This window comes from Triticum aestivum, unplaced genomic scaffold (assembly GCF_018294505.1).
Source record: "Triticum aestivum cultivar Chinese Spring unplaced genomic scaffold, IWGSC CS RefSeq v2.1 scaffold90003, whole genome shotgun sequence".
In the NCBI taxonomy this organism is placed as follows: domain Eukaryota; kingdom Viridiplantae; phylum Streptophyta; class Magnoliopsida; order Poales; family Poaceae; genus Triticum; species Triticum aestivum.
Window position 1 is genome coordinate 5,011 of NW_025226010.1, and position 7,063 is coordinate 12,073.

Consider the following 7,063-nt stretch of genomic DNA (forward strand, 5'->3'; position numbering starts at 1 on the left):
GGCGCCGCCCTACGGCACCGCCGCCGTCTCGTCGCCAGCCGGCCGCCGCCCCGCCCTCCGGTCCCCTCGTCGCCGGCCGCTGCCTCCTTCCCCGTCGTCGCCGGTGAACAGTACCGCCGCCGCCTCGGTATCCGTGCCCGATCCAGATCTGGATCTGGGATATTTCGGTTGATTTTCTCTTCCCGAAACCCTAATTTTCGAGCAATGTTTGACTGCTTGCATCTCCGCAATCGTAGCTCCGTTTTGGGCATATGATATATCAAAATCTTCGCCTCGACATGTACATCATTTCATTCCATTGCATCATTTGCATTTGAGGTCATCTTGATGCCCAAATGCTGTTAGAAGGAGGCTTCGTGAGTTAAATTGCAGATCCGTTAGTTCATCATGCACTTTTGTCATTTTTGCCATGTTTAATTCGTGCATGATATGCCTGTGCCCCTTTGGGATGAATTGTTAAGCATTTTGCCTTCTTTCTAGAGGCGCCACCCATGCATTTTTAGGATGTGTGTGTTGTCTTGTGCAAGCTTGCGAAGAGAGGTACCTGAGATTGCTGATTTCAGAGACTTAGTGATTTTCACTAAGTCTGGGATATTTTAGTTCATGATGCTATATGTCCAGCTTGTTTCCTAGTGATCCGTGCCTCTTTTGAGGATGATCAGTAAGGGAGTTTTGATATTTATGTTATGCTCTATCCATCCATGTCTTTGTTTACATATGTGGAGTGCTCTAGGTTGACTCAATCAAGCTCAACTTTTGCTTCGTTGTTAATCTGGGCGGATCATCAACTTGTTTGCGATTTTGCCGATGCTACCGTTAGTGTTCCATGCATGCTATGCCTTTGTTCTTGCCATGTGTAGCTAGCACTTTGTGCCTTCTTGCTGATTATATGCTTTCCTTGCCATGACTTGCACCGTAGTGAGTGCATCGAGCTCGTTTACATGCCTTCGTGAGTTATATTTCAGCGTGTCTCAGTTTTCACTAAGTCTGAAAACTGATTGTGTTCGAGCTATGTTCGTGAGCTCGGTAGAGTATTTTGTGAACCCTTTTGGCCCCAGGTCACTTTGGGTGTTTTGTTAAGCTTGTTGAGTAGCTCCATGCCATGTTCTTACTTGTCATGTTCAGGTTTTATATCATGTTGTTTTGCTGCTCCGAAGAGAGCATCGTGATCTGAAATTTCAGACTAGTGTTAATTTCACTAAGTCTGGAAATCTGTTTTGCATTTGCGTTTTAGCCATGCTTGTTTGAACCTCTTAATGGATGAATTTGCCTATGGCTCAGTGCTAGTGTTTTGTCAAACATCTTGTGTACATCACTGCCATGTATTTTGTTTTCATGTTTGGTGGCTGTAGCATGTTCATTTCGTTGCATTTAGATGCCTACTTGCTGTAAATCGCAGACCGGTGTCGTATCTTAAAACGCTTGCCATTTCCAAACCGTGGCTCCGATTCCAATGATCTTTATATCGTTTTCAATCGATTTCATCCCCTCTATCCAGTGGCACCCTTGGAATTCCAAGTTAAGGCCAGGTTCATGCATTTCCTGTCATATCTCGCATTTTGCATCCCGCATCGCATCCGGCATAGCATATCATCATTTCATCATATTGCTTGGTCTTGCACGTGGTTGATTGTATCCTTGTTGCTTGTTTGTCTTGGGTAGAGCCGGGAGACGAGTTCGCTACCGAGGAGCCCGTTGAGTTTGCTTGTGAGGATCCAGCCAACTCTGACAACTGTGCAGGCAAGATGATCATACCCTCGAAATCACTACTATCTTTGCTATGCTAGTTTGCTCGCTCTTTTGCTTTGCCACTGCTACGATGCCTACCTTTTGCTTGTCAGCCTCCCAATTGCCATGTCAAACCTCTAACCCACCATGTCCTAGCAAACCGTTGATTGGCTATGTTACCGCTTTGCTCAGCCCCTCTTATAGCGTTGTTAGTTGCAGGTGAAGATTGAAGTTTGTTCCTTGTTGGAACATGGAGATGTTGTTCCTTGTTGGAACATGTTTATTTGTTGGGATATCACAATATATCTTGCTTAATTAATGCATCTATATACTTGGTAAAGGGTGGAAGGCTCGGCCTTATGCCCGGTGTTTTGTTCCACTCTTGCCGCCCTAGTTCCCGTCATATCGGTGTTATGTTCCCGGATTTTGCGTCCCTTACGCGGTTGGGCTATAATGGGAACCCCTTGACAGTTCGCCTTAAGTAAAGCTCTTCCAGCAATGCCCAACATTGGTTTTACCATTCGCCTCCTAGCCTCTTTTTCCCTTGGGTTTCGCGGACTCAAGGGTCATCATTATTTTACCCCCCCGGGCCAGTGCTCCTCTGAGTGTTGGTCCAACCTGTCAGCTGCCGGTGGCCACCAGGGGCAACTCTGGGTTGGCCTACCCGCACCTAAGACAATCTGAGTGTGCCCTGAGAAAGAGATATGTGCAGCTCCTATCGGGATTTGTCGGCACATTCGGGCGGTGTTGCTGGTTTAGTTTTACCCTGTCGAAATGTCTTGTTGTACCGGGATACCGAGTCTGATCGGAGTGTCTCGGGTGGAGGTCTATTCCTTCGTTGACCGTGAGAGCTTGTGATGGGCTAAGTTGGGACACCCCTGCAGGGTAATATCTTTCGAAAGCCGTGCCCGCGGTTATGGGCAGATGGGAATTTGTTAACGTCCGGTTGTAGAAAACCCGAAGTTGACCTTAATTAAAATACATCAACCGCGTGTGTAACCGTGATGGTCTCTTTCCGGCGGAGTCCGGGAAGTGAACACGGTGTTGGAGTTATGCTTGACGTAGGTAGTCCAGGATCACTTCTTGATCATACCTTTATCGACCGTGCTTTGCCTTCTCTTCTCGCTCTCATTTGCGTATGTTAGCCACCATATATGCTAGTCGCTTGCTGCAGCTCCACCTTATTACCCCAGCCTTCCTATAAGCTTAAATAGTCTTGATCTCGCGGGTGCGAGATTGCTGAGTCCCTATGGCTCACAGTTACTTCCAAAACCAGTTTGCAGGTGCCGATGAGTTTGTGCAGTTGACGCAACCAAGCTCAGGAGGAGCTCGATGAAGATCTTGTCCTTTATGTTGTTTCGTGTTAGTTGATCAGTAGTGGAGCCCAGTTGGGGTCGATCGGGGACCTTTGTCGCATTTGGGGTTCTTCTTTTATTTTGGTTCCGTAGTCGGACCTTGATTGTATCTGGATGATGTAATGCTTTATTCATGTAATTGTGTGAAGTGGCGATTGTAAGCCAACTATGTATCTCTTTCCCTTATGTATTACATGGGTTGTGTGAAGATTACCTCACTTGCGACATTGCTTTCAATGCGATTATGCCTCTAAGTCGTGCTTCGACACGTGGGAGATATAGCCGCATTGAGGGTGTTACATGATAGTAGTGGTTGGCATCAGTACATAGTAAACTTAAGCTCAACTGGAAACAGAAAGAGTACCGCAGGGTGTTGCATATTTATGGGATTGTAAACAAGGAATTGTTACACTCACCATCGTCTTCAGACAATCCCAATCGTCTACTAATGGCTGGCCAGGGCCTTTAGTAGCCTCAATCACTGAAGGCCCCTTCTCAAATCCAAAGACAAGCTTCCCGATGAAATCAATACTGCTGTCAAGATGCTTCCTGTGTAACACAGTTTCTTTGACCTCCCTGAGAGCCCTGTGCTTCTCCTCTGACCCAACATTTGACTGCTCATACTGAAAGTGAGAAGATACAATGTTAGCAGACAAATTTGGCAAAACAAAACGCATGAAAATTAGTAGTAACCGAGAAGATGAGCTAGGCAAGAAATATATCTGGGATTTTACTGAATGTCTTTCACCATACTCCATGACATGAGAACCGATACTGGAGTCATTTGGGGGTGTCGTTCTCGTTTTAGCCTTTGTACTGTTGCTTGATGGTTTCCTTCGGTAGATTGTGAGTTTCATTGCATAGTAGGATCCCATGGTTCAGAATAGCAAGACAACATACAGAGCATAAATATTACAGCTGATGCTTTACCTGTCTTCCATCCAAGAAACAATGTATGCGTCGCCCAAGCTGGTCACATATTCAGGAAGAGGTGGTGTTTCCATCCCAGGGCAGTATGCTCCCCAGCTACTTTCTTCCGCATTTGCTGCTGTTGTAACATAAATATGAAGATCTTGTGGCATTAATCCCTCAAAGATACTGCTGCTTTCACATGCTTCAATATATATGATCTGCCAAAATTGCAATTATAGTGCAGTGCTGTACTGAAGTTACATCCAAGTGTCTCGCTTCTGCCAAGCTCCACCAGGAGATCCTCCTGGTCTACGGCACGCCTTCAAGCACCCATGTCGAAAATACCTTAGCCCCTCCGGCTTTGCCACTCGCCTCATAATGGATCTGGAATTTTCCTACAGTAGGTAGTACCAATTTACCTCGGACAATACAACCCATAATGAAGCTATTCATCTAGCAAAGAAGAAAGATTATTTACTCTATCTGCGGTTGTTATTCTCATAACCATCAAGTAGTGAAACTAAAAGTAAAACTGAGTTATGTACTGTAAGCATAATCTATTTACAGGGGCATCATACAGGAAGAACAATATATGTGTATCGACAAGATCAAAATACTATGTACTATTTGAGATGCTGCTGAGTGAATAATTTGTTTGAAATATTTTTTAGCTAGTCCATAATCCAAAGCCAAGCTCCTTGTCTACTGTAACTGTAAGTGCTACTTACATGGCAGCAGAAGAATATTGCATCTTCTGTATAATCAAAAAACAAAGCTTACACCTTGAGGAGTCGAGGTGGTGGAGGCTTGAGCGTGGTGTGCTGCGGACTGAAGGAGCCGCCTCGCTGAGGAGCGGACCGGCCTGATTGGATGAGCTGGACTGCCGGAGGCGGAGGAAGGTGGCCTTTGAGCTGAACCAGCGAGGGGATGGGGGCGTCGAGCAGGGCGTTGACCTTGACCGCCATCGTCCTACTACGGTACTGCCAGAACGGAAGGGCGCCACCGTGTCAGCCCACATTGGCCCGTCGTTAACCAGGGAAGGGCGTCTAGCAGAGGTGGCCATCCTGCTTCCTGAACGACTGGGAGAGGAAGGAGGCTAGATTCCCAGTTCATCCCCATGCTCGCAGCCTCACCGAGCAGCCTCACGCCCGAGTGCCTCTCTGGATCTTCGCATCCCCGAGCAGGACCTCTGCGTCTGTGCCCCGATCCAGCGCCACCGGAGAACCAACTACCGCCACGCCTACTCCTCTTCCTTTCTCCTTCCCTCCCGTGCTCTCTCTACATCTCTCTCAAATCACTCTTTGCTCTCTCAGGATGCAAGTTCGCCACCCCGGAGTTCCAGGCGCCGCTGCCGGTCACCCCGTCCTCCACCGGATCTGGACCCCTCCTAGATCCACGCGCTTAGCCACTTGCGCCATCCCATGCGCCACCGCACGCCGAAGGACCCTGCGCCCTGCCTTCCTTGCCGTCGAGCACAATAGGTGGTCGGGAGCCGGACGCCATCGCCGCACCCTCCCATCCTCTTCCTCCCGCGAGGTCACGACCATTAGGTGGAGGGGAGCCGTGAACGGCGAAGATAGCAGCATGTGAGGAGGAGATGGGATTAGGAGGCAGGAGGTGGCCGACGGCGAGCGGTGAGGCGGGGCAGGAGGCGGCCGGCGGTCGGCGGCGTGCGGGGCGCGGCAGGAGGTGGGTGGGGCGGAGCGGAGGGCCACGAGGCAGAGCTTGGCTGCGTTTTTTCCCTTCGTACCGGTTCGATTCGATCTGTACTGCGGGTTGAATTCCAAAACTATAGGGACCTTCTTATAAAAACGCCACGACGGTGAACCCGGAGACCCAATCCGTGCTTTATTATTAGGGAGAGACTAGCGCAAACGCCCGTGCGTTGCATCGGGTGAAAAAAACCCACACTTCCCTAACCCAATTGCTCAAGACCCTCTTTCATTCCACGACACAACGCCAGGCATGATGGGATGAATAAACTCTTTGAAATCGGCTGCCGTGAAAATATATACTGTAGAAAAAATATGCATGTATTTCGGTTTTCAGTTCATTTGTATTCACCCCACAGGTATGTCATAAAAGCTTTAGTCGGTGCGGTGGCTAGCTTGTCGGGTGAATAAAGTGGAGGTCCACAGTTTGAATCCCAGGCGGCTCGCCTTTTTCTTTTTATGCATTTGCCGCCCGACCTCTCGCGCGAGGTCAATCCAAATCGGCCGGCCCAGTCGCTTGATTCCTATGCGAACGGACGTCTTTTTGACACAAAATGCGTCAAAAGCAAATCCTATTTGGCGCTGCAGGCGCCCGTTAACGTGTATTCTGCAAAGGGGCGCCTACAGCACCCCGTACTGGGCCGGCCCGTTACTGTGTACTCTATTCCGCAAGAAAGAAGGGAGCCATCGTTGCGACTCGAACCACAGACCTGTTGGATTGATGTTCAATAGTATAACCATCACGACACACAATACGATCTGATAATATTCAACTCTTTCTTTTTATGCATCTGTCACCCGACCTCTCTCGCGAGGTCAATCCAAATGGGTCGGCCCAGTCGCGCGATTCCTATGCGAACAGACGTCTTTCTGACGCAGAATGAGTCAAAGGCAAATCCTATTTGGCGCTGCAGGCGCCTGTTAACGTGTATTCTGCAAACGGGCGCCTGCAGCACCCCGTACTGGGCCGGCCCGTTACTGCATACTCTATTCCGCAAAAAAGAAGGGAGCCGTCGTTGCAACTCGAACCACAGACCTGCCGCATTGATGTTCGATAGTATAACCACCACGACACACAATACGATATGATAATATTCAACTATTTCTTTGCTATATTCGTTTCTTTTCCTTTTTTTTCTTTTCCCTTTTTCTTTTTTTCCTTTTTTCTTTTCTTTTTTGCGTTTTTCGTTTCTTCTTCTTCCTGGTTTCTTTCCCTCACTGACTTTGTTTTTTTCTTAAATACGTGAACATTCTCAAATTCAATGATTTTTCTAAATTTGATGAACTTTTCTTTTCAAATCTATGAACTTTTAATAATTTTTGTGAACTACTTATAAAAATTGATTATTTTGTTTC

General features: G+C 47.7%; 1 pseudogene; it reads right to left on the reverse strand.

The window, feature by feature from the left end:
• Positions 1–5,638, reverse strand: part of LOC123172439 (vacuolar-processing enzyme beta-isozyme 1-like) — a 7,347-nt pseudogene extending 1,709 nt beyond the window's left edge.
• Between the last annotated feature and the right edge of the window lie 1,425 nt (positions 5,639–7,063).